Source organism: Mustela putorius, unplaced genomic scaffold (assembly GCF_011764305.1).
Source record: "Mustela putorius furo isolate JIRA1106 unplaced genomic scaffold, ASM1176430v1.1 tig00003998_pilon_pilon_pilon, whole genome shotgun sequence".
Lineage (NCBI taxonomy): Eukaryota > Metazoa > Chordata > Mammalia > Carnivora > Mustelidae > Mustela > Mustela putorius.
Window position 1 is genome coordinate 42,063 of NW_025422136.1, and position 14,197 is coordinate 56,259.

The 14,197-nt window shown below is 37.0% G+C and overlaps 1 pseudogene; it reads right to left on the reverse strand.

Annotated features, from left to right (window-relative positions):
- Positions 1-642: 642 nt before the first annotated feature.
- LOC123389696 lies at positions 643-1,611 on the reverse strand (annotated as a pseudogene).
- Positions 1,612-14,197: the final 12,586 nt, after the last annotated feature.

Consider the following 14,197-nt stretch of genomic DNA (forward strand, 5'->3'; position numbering starts at 1 on the left):
TTCCTCTTTGGGCTCTAATGCAAATAAACTCAAGAGAGTTGGTGAAGACTGTATAAAGTAATAAAAATACTGTCAAATTCTTGACTTACATTTATATAACTAACAGGATCTTCTAGGGGGACTCTAGAGGATTTAAAATATGCTATATTTACTATTGGACAGGAAGAATGCTGCCAACTTTTAAATGGAAAATTCTTTTATTAAGAGACATGTAATTTGTAGTCTTACTTGGATATCATTCCTTTTTATTTTTTCATTTTTTATTTATTGTTTTTAAAAGTTAGTAGCAAGGTTGAATAGAGAGAAAAGGGTCAAGAACAGGGTTTGCTTGGGTTCTAAAGTCACTGCCAATTTCTTTCCCACTTGACCTTGGATAAGTTTCTCATAACAATTGTGTCATCTAAATAACAGTTGGACTTGTTTCAGAGGGTTGTTATGCAATTATATGAGCTAATATTTTGTGAAATGTTTAGAACAGTGCCTCGCACACAGTGTATGCTATATACAAAACAGGTAAATTAATATGAATTGATGTTCCTAACAATTGGGAGACATGCAATCTTAACCCATGGCTGTTACGCTCTAAAGCCTGTGCTCTTTCTGTAACACCAGTTATAAAAAACACTGCCATTTAAAGTTGGCTCACTTCCTGGACATGTTGTTGCCCAAACCAAGCACCTTCTGGAAGCCTGCTCTCAGCTCCTGGGTCCGGAGGGCATACACCATGGGGTTAAAGGCTGGGGGCATGACATTGTGTAGCACATTGAAGAGAGCAGGAATGACAGGGAGCTTTCTTTCTGCCAGCTGGGTGACAGATACAACAATAGCAGCTGTGTAGAAAAAGAGAATGAGGATGAGATGGGAGCTGCAGGTACTCAAGGCCTTTGATATTGCTATTCAGCAGAGTTCAGCCTCTTCACGGAGCGAATAATCAAAGCATAGGAAGCAAACACCAGACCCATGTCACTCCCCGCTATAACCCATACCAACACCAACTGGTAAAATCTGTTAATCGTGATGTCATCACAGGCCAGACTGGTGACCCCCAAATTAGAGCACAGGCAGTGGTCAATTTCATTCCTGGAGCAGTAGTGTCGCTGGGCAGCCAGTACAGGCACTGGGATGGTCAAGAGGCTATTCCTGAGCACCATGGACAGTGTGGCTTTGATCACAAAAGCCTCAGTGACTATGGAGGGGTACCGAAGTGGGTAGCAGATGGCTACATATCTATCGACAGCCATGCAGAGGAAGATGCCTGACTCCATGCACATAAAAGAGTGGATGGCATAGATCTGAGCAAAGCACTCAGGAAGGCTGATGGCCTTGGCCTCAAACCATAGAATGGCCAGTATCTTGGGCATGATGGTGGTAGCCAGGCCAATGTCCACTATAGCCAAGATACCAAGGAGCCAGTACAGGGGCTGGTGCAGGGAAGGCTCATGTTGGATGGTGATTAAGATGAGGATGTTGGCACCAAGAGCTAAGATGTAGAGCAGAGCCAGGGGCAGGGAGAGCCAGTGCTGCCACTCGTGAATGCCTGGGAGCCCCATGAGGGATGAACTCAGACACTTGGAACATGGAGCTATTGTTTATACTCTGGATAGTATCCATATTGTAGGATGTCTTCTTCTCAGCATCTGCCTGTGGATTAAGGGAAGCAAGGATAGTCTGCATTTAGCTTAGGTGAAGGTAAAAATTTGTGTACAGGTATAAGATTCACAAACAATAATTCGGTCTTTTAAATATAATGCATTCTTTATCCCCTTGAGGTTCTGGGAAAAAGTACTTAAGAATAAAAGAATGTTCAATATAGATAATAAGATAAAGATTTAATATAATAAAAGTAAAGATTTATTGATTTTATGCACCTGGAATCCTGCATAGAAATTTGTTTTCTCATAGTTTTGTAGCCAAAAAGTACAAAATCAGGGTGTTGGCAGTCCTGGTTTCTTCTAAGTCCTCTCTTGTTGGCTTTTAGATAGTTATCTTCTGGTGTCTTCATGTCATCTAGTCTTTGTGAATGCACATGTCTGTGTCCAGATTTTCTCTTTTGGACACTAGTCCACATTGGATTATGGCCTGTGGTCAAGATTTAATTTTAACTTAATTACCTCTTTAAAGACCTTTTTGCCAACTGTTAATTTTGAGGTACTAGAGATTAGAATTTCAATATATGAATTGAGGGATACAATTGAGCCATAACAAGTAAGTAAATTTAGGGAGTAGAGGTGATGTCTCCATTCCAGGGGATCTTCAGAAAGAGAAAAAATGGCATCAGTTAGAGCTCTAACCAGACTTTTTAAGTGCCCTGTTGCTGGAAAATAGTTTCTGACCTAAAACACTTCATTTAATCTTCACCAAACAGGTGTAATTCATATGGGGAAACAGACTGAATGATTTATCTAAATAAGGATCATGTGTCAAAATCACTAATAAGTGTCAAAGCTATAGCAAAATTTTAATGGTATGCATTTAAATTCAGCATTCCTTCTATAGACTCTTAGTGGATAGCTCAGTACCCTATAGGATAGCATTTGTTTCCTCTTCTGATTATTAAAGTAATATTAAAGACATATCTAGGGCTATATTTTTAAATCACCAACATTATTAACAAAAGATAGGAGGGACTAATGGCAATAAACATTTATTTTTTCTTTTCAAGATTTTATTTATTTGTTTATTTAGATTTTATTTATTTATTTGACAGACAGAGATCACAGTAGGCAGAGAGGCAGGCAGAGAGGGGGTGGGAAGCAGGCTCCCCACTAGGAGCAGAAAGCCTGATGTGGGGCTCAATCCCAGGACTCTGAGATCATAACCTGGGCCAAAGGCAAAGGCTTAACCCACTGAGCCACCCAGGCATCCCACAAGATTTTATTTAAATTCAAGTTAGTTCACATATAACATAGTATACTTTCAGGGAAGAACTTAGTAATTCATCAGTTGCATGTAATACCCACTGCTCATTACATCAAATGCTCTCCTTAATGCACATAACCCAGTTTTTCCCATCCCTCCTACCCCTCTCCCCCTCCAGCAACCCTCAGTTCGTTTTCCTAGAGTTAAGAGTCTCTTATGGTTTGCCTCCCTCTCTTGTTTTCATCTCATTTTATTTTTCCTTCCTTTTCCCTATGTTCGTCTGTTTTTGTTTCTTAAATTCCAAATGGCAATAAACTTTTAACAACTTCTAGATTTCTGTATGGTACAAGTTGGAAATACAGCATGCATTTTTTTTTTTTTGCACACATTTAGACTATTTTTTTTCTTTGTTTAAGTAATTTCATAGCTTACCCTTTGCCCTTTCACACTTGGTCCTTTTCATTTTTGCATTCTTGATTTGCTAATTCTTTAATCTTTGGAGAACTCTTCAAATAATTGTACCAAAAAGTGTACTTGAGAGCTTGATATTGGCAAAATGGTGAACTAGGAAGCTCTCTAGGTCTTTGTTCTACCACAGAACACTAATAAAGCAACAGATTGGCCAAGATAGCATTGTGGGAGTTCTAGGAACTAAGAAACTAAGTGAGGATCTATAAACACCAAGTAAATGCCCAACCAAGGAAATGCCACACTCACAATTGCAGGATTTTTCATGGCACTCTTTTCTCACTTTTGCTTCACTGTCTCCCTTGCGCAAGGTGGTACATGCAGGAGGAATCCACCCAAGTCTTAGTTCCTCCCTTGAGATGTAAGGTAAAAGTATATGGTCTTCTGACTGGAAAATCTCATCCTTTTGAGGTTGTCTTAGAGCTCGCCTCATTCCTGTCCTGTTTTTTCTGATCATAGACCTTTGTTTCTACAAAAGTGAAGAGCCTGTGAGAGGGAGGTACTAGAGATGATGATCAAATAAGGAAAGGCAGCCATGGAAGCCAAAGATAAGGCATGTAGTAATCAAATTCAGAGTTCAGGACAGAATTACTGGATTGTGAGATGTATTCATCCCCTCACCTCTCAGGATGTACATTATTGGTTGTTTTCCTTATTACTTCAGAAGAGTCTTTGAAGAGGTTCTCAGACTGGCACTGCTTTCTGTGACTGCTTCTGCTCTCCTGGCTTTGGCTGCCTGTGTTCAGCGTTTTGTTGTTCAGACCACATCTGTAGCTTTGTTTGGCATTCCTGGAGTGTGGGGTTTTAGAATAAATTAGATCCCGGGGATGCCCTGATTTGGTGTGCTGCTCTTTAAGCCCTCCCCACTGTAGTCTAAGCATCTTCCAGGGACTAATGCTTTTTTATATTGAAATGGGAAAAGGGCTCTAGTGCCCTTAGGGGTTAGTTAAGTAATTTCGGGGAGTAGACTGATTCAACACTAATCTCACTCAGGGCAGCCCACCAGATGGACATCTTTCCACTCCAGACTCCCCACAGCTTAACTCACCCTTCTCTGATGAATAATGCCCCTCAAATTAAAGGACAGATCTGAAGTATTCCCCCCTTCAGATATATTTTTCCTTCATATCACTTCCAGGGATTGCCCCTATCTATTTTCCCCTTTACAAACTTTGTGAGTAAACTCTTTGCTAATTCTTCTTCATCTCCACCATACTTATTTCATTGCAATTTAAATTTTTGTTTCAAACATTGCACAGAAATTACTCTCGCTAATGCTTGCTTTCAAATTGCCCCAAATAATGGATTTTTAGAATGTAGTCTTGCCAGAACCCTCTCTGGTCTTAGTCTGTGTACATTAGTTCTTTCTAGGACCACTTGCCACTCTTGTCTTTTGTGACTTGGTACTTTTAGTGTTAATTAAACTGAAATAACAGAGTGATATTAAACTTGTATTATAAACTTGATATAAACTTGAGATCAAATGTTCCTTAATGATAAGTATTTTTGTTGATAATTTTGTCTAAAATGGCAGTCCCAATTCTACATTCTTTACATTATCTCTAGGGCACTTAATCACAGCATGCCAAAGTATGGACTATTTATTTCTTTGTCATTTTGATTTGTAAAATTATTCTCTTATTCTTTGGGTTGTCTTCTTACTTTTTTGATGGTATCCTTTGAAACATTTTTAATTTTGATGAAGTCCAATTTGTCTATTTTTCCCTCTCACCCTGTACTTTTGGTATCACGGTAGGAAGGCTTTGCCTAAACAAGTCACAAAGATTTAATTGTACATTTTTTTCTAAGAGGTTTGTAGTTTAAATTTTTATATTTAGGTCTGTGTCTCATCTTAAATTAATTTTTGGATATGGTAGAAAGAGGGGTTCAACTTCTTTCTTTGCACATAGATATTCAGTGTTTTTAGCACTATTTGTTGAAGACTGTTCTATTCTCATTGAATGATCTTGGCACCCTTGTTGAAAATCATTTGACCATAAATGTATGAGTTTATTTGTGAACTTTTTTTTCTTGAGATTTATTTCATACTTTAATTTCTTTTAGAAATGGTTTGTAGGCTCTCTCTTTGCTTAGAGGACCCCTTTCAATATTTCCTGTAGAGCTGGTTTGGTATTTGCAAATTCTTTCAGTTGTTGTTTGTCCTGGAAGCTTTTAATCTCTCCTTTTATTTTCAATGATAGCCTAGCTGGATATAGTATTCTTGGCTGCATGTTTTTCTCGTTTAGTGCTCTGAAAATATCATGCCAGCTCTTTCTGGCCTGCCAGGTCTCTGTGGATAAGTCAGCTGCCAATCTAATATTTTTACCATTGTATGTTACAGACTTCTTTTCCCGGGCTGCTTTCAGGATTTTCTCTTTGTCATTGAGACTTGTAAATTTTACTATTAGGTGACGGGTGTGGGCCTATTCTTATTGATTTTGAGGGGCATTCTCTGAACCTCCTGAAATTTTGATGCTCGTTCGCTTTTGCGTGTCGCAGCTTTGCCATATTGGGGAAATTCTCCCCAATAATTCTCTCCAGTATACCTTCTGCTCCCCTCTCACTTTCTTCTTCTTCTGGAATCCCAATTATTCTAATGTTGTTTCGTCTTATGGTGTCACTTATCTCTCGAATTCTCCCCTCGTGGTCCAGTAGCTGTTTGTCCCTCTTTTGATCAGCTTCTTTATTCTCTGTCATTTGGTCTTCTATATCACTAATTCTTTCTTCTGCCTCATTTATCCTAGCAGTGAGAGCCTCCATTTTTTGATTGCACCTCATTAATAGCTTTTTTTTGATTTCAACTTGGTTAGATTTTAGTTCTTTTATTTCTCCAGAAAGGGCTTTTATATCTCTCGAGAGGGTTTCTCTAATATCTTCCATGCCTTTTTCGAGCCCGGCTAGAACCTTGAGAATTGTCATTCTGAACTCTAGATCTGACATATTACCGATGTCTGTATTGATTAGGTCCCTAGCCTTCGGGACTGCCTCTTGTTCTTTTTTTTTGTGTTGAATTTTTACGTCTTGTCATTTTGTCCAGATAAGAGTAAATGAAGGGGCAAGTAAAATACTAAAAGGGTGGCAACAACCCCAGGAAAATATGCTTTAGCCAAATTAGAAGAGATCCCAAATCGTGAGTGGGGAGAAAGGGGATAAAAAGAGGTTCAAAAAGGAAGAAAGAAAAAAGAAAAAACAAAAAAAAGAAAAGAAAAGAAAAGAATTTTTTAAAAAAGAAAACACCTAAGAAAAATGTAAAAAATATATATATATATTAGATAAACTAGTAAAAAATCGTTAAAAAAGAAAAAGGTAACAGTTAAAAAAAAATTTTACCCGAAGGCGAGAAAAAAAAAATGAAAAAGAAAAAATTAAATTAACTGCAAGACTAAAAAAAATCACAGGAAAAAAGCCATGAGTTCCGTGCTTGGCTTTCTCCTCCTCTGGAATTCTGCTGCTCTCCTTGGTATTGAAACCGCACTCCTTGGTAGGTGAACTTGGTCTCGGCTGGATTTCTTGTTGATCTTCTGGGGGAGGGGCCTGTTGTAGTGATTCTCAAGTGTCTTTGCCCCAGGCGGAATTACACCGCCCTTACCCGGGGCCGGGGTGAGTAATCCACTCGGGTTTGCTTTCAGGAGCTTTTGTTCCCCGAGCGCTGTAATTTTCATTGTATAAGTGTTGTACTTACTTGGTTAAATTTATTCTTAAGTATTTTATACTTTTTTTTAGTATTTTATACTGATTAATGGTATTGCAAATTGAGTTATTTCTTAATTCCATTATTGAATTGTTAATTGCTAATGTATACAAATATACCTGATTTTTTAAATGTTAATGTATCCTTCAACATTTCTGAATTTATTAGCACTAATATTTTTTGTGAGTTCTTTACAATTTTCTATATATAAGATCATGTCATCTGTGAATATAGTTCTACTTCTACCTTTTTTATTTGAACACTCTTTATTTATATTTACTGCCTAATTGTCTAGTCAGTCTACCTAAAGTTTTGTCAATTTTGTTGATCTTTCCAGAGTTGAATCCTGGTTTTGTTGATTTCCTTTATTCTTTTCTATTCTCTATTTTATTTATTTCTACTGTAATATTTAGTTTTTCCATCTTTCTTCGTGCTTTGTATTTAGTTTGTTGTTTTTTTTTTCCTAGTTACTTAAGCAGGAAAGTAAGGTTTTTTGATTTAATATCTATTTTATTTTTTAATGTACCTGTTATAGGTCTAAAATTTCGAGCAATGCTTCTGACATGTACCATAAATTTTGGTATAGTGTATATTCATTTTTTATTCTTACCAAGTATTTTCTAATTTTCTTTTCGATTTCTTCTTTGACCCAACTTTTTAAAGATGTGGTGTGTGTTTTTTTAATTTTCATGTCTTTTTAAATTTCCAGTTTTCCTTCTATTTATTATTGAGTTTTAATTTCATTCCATTGTGATTAGAGAAGATACTCTGTATGATTTCAATCTTTTTATATTTACTAACTCTTGTTTTGTGGCCTAATGTATGATTTATCCTGTAGAATTTTCTATGTGATCTTAAAAAGAATGTGCATTTTGCTCCTGTTGGGTTGAATGTTCTATATATAACCATTAGGTCTAGCTGGTTTATAGTGTTGTTCAAGTTTTCTATTTCTTTATCTTATGTGTAGCTGTTTCATCCATTGTTGAAAGTGGTTGTTGAAATCCCCAAGTATTAGTGTTGAACTCTTGACATTTTCCTTCAATTCTGTCATTTTTTGTAGCTTTGCTGTTTGGTGGATATAATTGCATTATTGTCACAGTTCCTTGATGGATTCACCTTTTGTCATCATATAATATCCTTCTACATCTAATGTAGCAATTTTTAAAATCTAAAGTCTAATCTGATATTAAGTATACTAATATATATCATAGCTTTCTTTGGTCACTATTTGCATGGATTATCTTTTTCTTTTTTTTCACTTTCAATTTATTTGTGTTTTTGATTTTAAAGTGAGTCTCTTTGTAGACATCAAATAGTTGGATCATGTTTTATTTAATTCATTCTGCCAATTTCTGCCTTATAATTGGAGAACTCAGCTAGTTAAATTGAAAGTCATTATGGATAAGGAAGGACTTCTGCCATTTTGCTAATTGCCTTCTACATGTCTTGTATTTTTTGTATTCCTGAATTTCTCAAGTCTATGTGTTATACAAATATATTACAGTATACTATTTTGATTCCCTTCTCCTTTTTTTCCTTTTTATTTTATTTTATATATATATATATATATGTATATATACATATATATATATATATTTTAGTCTTGTCCTGAGGATTACAATTAACACCTTAATTTATTATAATTTTGTTTGAATTAATACCAATTTAGTTTCAATAATATTCACAATACTTTGCTTTTTATATAGTTCCATCCCTTTATATTGTTGTCACAAATTACAACTTTATGTCAGTCCTTTAACATAAATTTATAATTTTTATTTTGTTTTGTCTTTAAATCATAAAGAAAAATGTTTATTAATAAATATATAATTGTCTTTTTAAAAAATTAAAAAAAATTAATTCCACTAAGGTTAACATACAATGTTGTATTACTTTCAGGTATACAACACAGTGACTCAACAATTCTATACATTAGTCAGTGCTCATCACAATAAGTGTACTCTTAATTTCCTTCACTTATTGTACCCATTACCCCCAACCACCTCCCCTCTGGTAACAATCAGTTTGTTCTTTATAGGTAAGAGTGTACTTTTTGGTTTGTCTCCTTTTTCCCTTTCATTTATTTTTTTTTCTTAAATTCTGAATATGGGAGCCTTTCAGTGGCTCAGTTGATTGAGAATCAACTCTTGGTTTCAGCTCAGGTCATGGTCTTGGGGTTGTGGGATCAAACCCCATGCCAGGCTCTGGGTTCAGAAGGCAGTCTACTTGAGAATCTTTCTCTCCCTCTACCCTTCCCCCTGTTCAACACACTCTCTCTCTTTATCAAATAATTAAATCTTGAAAAAAATTCTACAGAATTGAGGGTCCATATCTGGGCTCTCTACTCTGTTCCACTGGTCTGTGTGTCTGTTTTTATGCCAGTACCATGCTGTCTTGGTGATCACAGCTTTGTAGTAAAGCTTGAAATCAGGTAATGTGATGCCCCCATTTTATTTTCGACAAAACAGGAAAAAATCTACAGTGGAAAAAAGACAGTCTCTTCAATAAATGGTGCTGGGAAAACTGGACAGCTATATGTAGAAGAATGAAACTCGACCATTCTCTTACACTGTACACAAAGATAAACTCAAAATGGATAAAAGATTTCAACATGAGATAGGAATCCATCAGAATCCTAGAGGAGAACATAGGCAGTAATCTATTCAATATCAGTCACAGCAACTTCTTTCAAGATATGTCTCCAAAGGCAAAGGAAACAAAAGCCAAAATAAACTTCTGGGACTTCATCAAAATCAAAAGCTTCTTCACAGCAAAGGAAACAGTCAAAAAAACAAAGAGATAACCCACGGAATGGGAGGATATATTTGCAAATAACAGCACAGACCAAAGGTTGATATCCAGGATCTATAAAGAACTCCTGAAACTCAACACCACAAACACACACAAAACAGACAATCATATAAAAAAATGGGCAGAAGATATGAACAGACACTTCTCCAATGAAGACATACAAATGGCTATCAGACACATGAAAAAATGTTCATCATCATTAGCCCTCAGGGAGATTCATATTAAAACCACATTGAGATATCACCTTATACCAGTTAGAATGGCCAAAATTAGCAAGACAGGAAACAACATGTGTTGGAGGGGATGTGTAGAAAGGGGAACCCTCTTCCACTGTTGGTGGGAATGCAAATTGGTGCAGCCTTTTTGGAGAACAGTGTGGAGATTCCTCAAGAAATTAAAAATAGAACTTCCCTATGAACCTGCAATTGCACTCCTGGGTATTTACCGCAACGATACAGATGTCGTGAAAAGTAGGGCCATCTGTACCCCAATGTTTATTGCAGCAATTGTCACGGTCACCAAACTGTGGAAAAAACCAAGATGCCCTTCAACGGACGAATGGATAAGGAAGATGTGGTCCATATACACTATGGGCTATTATGCCTCCATCAGAAAGGACGAATACCCAACTTTTGTAGCAACATGGACGGGACTGGAAGAGATTATGCTGAGTGAAATCAGTCAAGCAGAGAGAGTCAATTATCATATGGTTTCACTTATTTGTGGAGCATAACAAATAGCATGGAGGACAAGGGGAGTTAGGAGAGGGAGTTGAGGGAAATTGGAAGGGGAGGTGAACCATGAGAGACTATGGATACTGAAAAACAATCTGAGGGTTTGCTTCAAAAGTGTACCTCTCCAATGTGATTTGGTGAGTGCTGTGAAGTGTGTAAACCTGGTAATTCACAGACCTGTACCCCTGGGGATAAAAATATATGTTTATAAAAAATAAAAAAAAAATAAATAAAAAAAAAAAAAAAAAAAAAAAAAAATAAATAAAAAAATAAAAAAAAAATATCCACACTTCCCAAAAAAAAAAAAAAAAAAAAAAAAAAAAAAACATCAATGATCTTGGGACACCTGGGTGGCTCAGTTGGTTGGACAACTGCTTTCGGCATCAGGCTCCCAGCTCCAACCCTCTGACCTTCTCCTCGCTCATGCTCTCTCTCACTGTCTCTCTCTCAAATAAATAAATAAAATCTTTAAAAAAAAAAAAGTGTACCTCTCCAATCCATGGACTGGGAGAAGACCTTCACAAATGACATTACAGACAAAGGGCTGATATCTATATACCTATATCTATAATGACACTACAGACAAGTGCTAAGACCTATAAACAATTCCTCAAGCTCAACACACAGAAAACAGATAATCACATCAAAAAAATGGGCAGAAGACATGAACAGACACTTCTCCAAAGCCCTACAAATGGCTAACAGACACATGAAAAAATTTTCATCATCATTAGCTATCAGGGAGATTCAAATCAAAACCACATTGATCAACCAGGAGATCAAAGAATAACTTAAACAATTTGTGGAAATCAATGAGAATAAAGACACTTCGGTCCAAAACCTATGGGATACAGTAAAGGCAGTCCTAAGGGGAAAATACATACCTCCCTCAAAAAAATTGAAAAATCCAGAATAAACCAGCCATCTCTACACCTTAAAGAGCTGGAGAACCAACAAAAAATCAAACCAACTCCACACATAAGAAGGGAAATGATCAAGATTAGAGCAGAGATCAATGAGATAGAAACCAGAGATATAGTAGAATGTATCATTGAAACTAGAAGCTGGTTTTTTGAAAGAATCAATGAGATCAATAAGCCATTGGCCACACTAATCCAAAATAAAAGAGAGAAAGCCCAAATTAATAAAATTATGAATGAAAAGGGAGAGATCACAACTAACACCAAGGAAGTAGAAACAATCATCAGAAGTACCCAACTTTTGTAGCAACATAGACGGGACTGGAAGAGATTATGCTGAGTGAAATAAGTCAAGCAGAGAGAGTCAATTATCATATGGTTTCACTTATTTGTGGAGCATAACAAATATCACGGAGGACATTGGGGGAAATTGGAAGGGGAGGTGAACCATGAGAGACTGTGGACTCTGAAAAACAATCTGAGGGGTTTGAAGCGGTGGGGGGTGGGAGGTTGGGGGACCCAGGTGGTGGGTATTAGAGAGTGCACAGATTGCATGGAGCACTGGGTGTGGTGCAAAAACAAGGAATACTGTTATGCTGAAAATAAAAAAAAAATTAAATTTAAAAAAGAAGTTATTATCAACAGTTATATGCCAATAAGCTAAGCAACCTAAATAAAATGGATGCATTCCTGGAAAACTATAAACTCCCAAAATTGAATCAGGAAGAAATTGACAACCTGAGTAGACCGATATCTAGTAACACGATTGAAGCAGTGATCAAAAACCTCCCAAAACACAAGAGCCCAGGACATGAAGGATTCCCTAGGGAATCCTATCTAACTTTCAAAGAAGAAATAATACCTATTCTCCTGAAGCTGTTTCAAAAAACTGAAGCAGAAGGAAAACTTCCAGACACTTCTTATGAAGCCAGCATTACCCTGATCCACAAATCAGGCAAAGACCCTACCAAAAAGGAGAATTTCAGACCAATATCACTGATGAATATGGATGCTAAGATCCTCAACAAGATCCTAGCAAACAGGATCCAACAGTACATTAAAAAGATTATCCACCAAGTGGTGATGCAACATGGGGGCTTAGGTGGGTAGGAGAAGAATCAATGAAACAAGATGGGATTGGGAGGGATACAAACCATAAGTGACTCTTAATCTCACAAAACAAACTGAGGGTTGCTGGAGGGAGGGGGCTTGGGAGAAGGGAGGTGGGGTTATGGACATTGGGGAGGGTATGTGCTTTGGTGAGTGCTGTGAAGTGTGTAAACCTGGCGATTCACAGACCTGTACCCCTGGAGATAAAAATATATGTTTATTAAAAATAAAAAATTAAAAAAAAAAGATTATCCACCATGACCAGGTGGGATTCATCCCTGGGTTACAAGGATGGTTCAACATTCGCAAATCAATCAATGTGATAGAACAAATTAATAAGAGAAGCGAGAAGAACTACATGGTCCTCTCAATTGATGCAGAAAAAGCATTTGACAAAATCCAGCATCCGTTCCTGATTAAAACGCTTCAAAGTATAGTGATAGAGGGAACATTCCTGAACTTCATCAAATCTATCTATGAAAGACCCACAGCAAATATCATCCTCAATGGGAAAAAGCTTGCAGCCTTCCCGTTGAGATCAGAAAACACATTGAGATAACACCTTACACAAGTTAGAATGGCCAAAATTAACAATACAGAAAAAAACGTGTGTTGGAGAGGATGTGGAAAAAGGGGAACCCACTTACACTGTTGGTGGGAATGCAAGTTGGTGCAGCTACTTGGAAAAAACAGTGTGGAGATTCCTCAAGAAAGTGAAAAGAGACCTTCCCCATGACCCTGCAATTGCCCTACTGGGTATTTACCCCAAAGATACAGATATAGTGAAAAGAAGGGCCATCTGTATCCCAATGTTTATAGCAGCAATGGCCATGGTTGCCAAACTGTGTAAAGAACCAAGATGCCCTTCAACAGACGAGTGGATAAGGAAGATGTGGTCCATATACACTATGGAGTATTATGTCTCCTTCAGAAAGGATGAATACCCAACTTTTGTATCAACATGGATGGGACTCGAAGAGATTATGCTGAGTGAAGTAAGTCAAGCAGAGAGATTCAATTATCATATGGCCTCACTTATTTGTGGAGCATAAGAAATAACGTGGAGGACATGGGGAGATGAAGAGGAGAACAGAGTTGGGGGAAATTGGAGGGGGAGACGAACCATGAGAGACTATGGTCTCTGAAAAACAATCTGAGAGTTTTGAAGGGGTGGGGGTTGGGAAGTTGGGTGAGCCTAGTGGTGGGTATTATGGAGGGCACGTATTGCATGGAGCACTGGGTGTGGTGCATTAATAATGAATCTTGGAACAATGAAAAATAAATAAATAAAACCAAAGTGTGTGTGTGTGTGTGTGTGTGTGTGTGTGTGTGTGGATACATAGGACACTCATTCCAAAAGGCAAATCCCAGTCAATATCATAAAGACAGACTGGTGAGATTTGAAAAATAAAGCTATGGTCAATGAAAGAATAATGAATCAGTCTAAAAACTGAGATTTTATAGGTGGATAATCCTAGGGAATAACCTCACAACATTAAAAATGTGCACAAATTATGTCAGCATGGTACCAGTGAGGAAAATAAAATGTTAACAATATAGGCCAAAACACACCTAGTTTTTACAACTATCCAATACTAAGATGA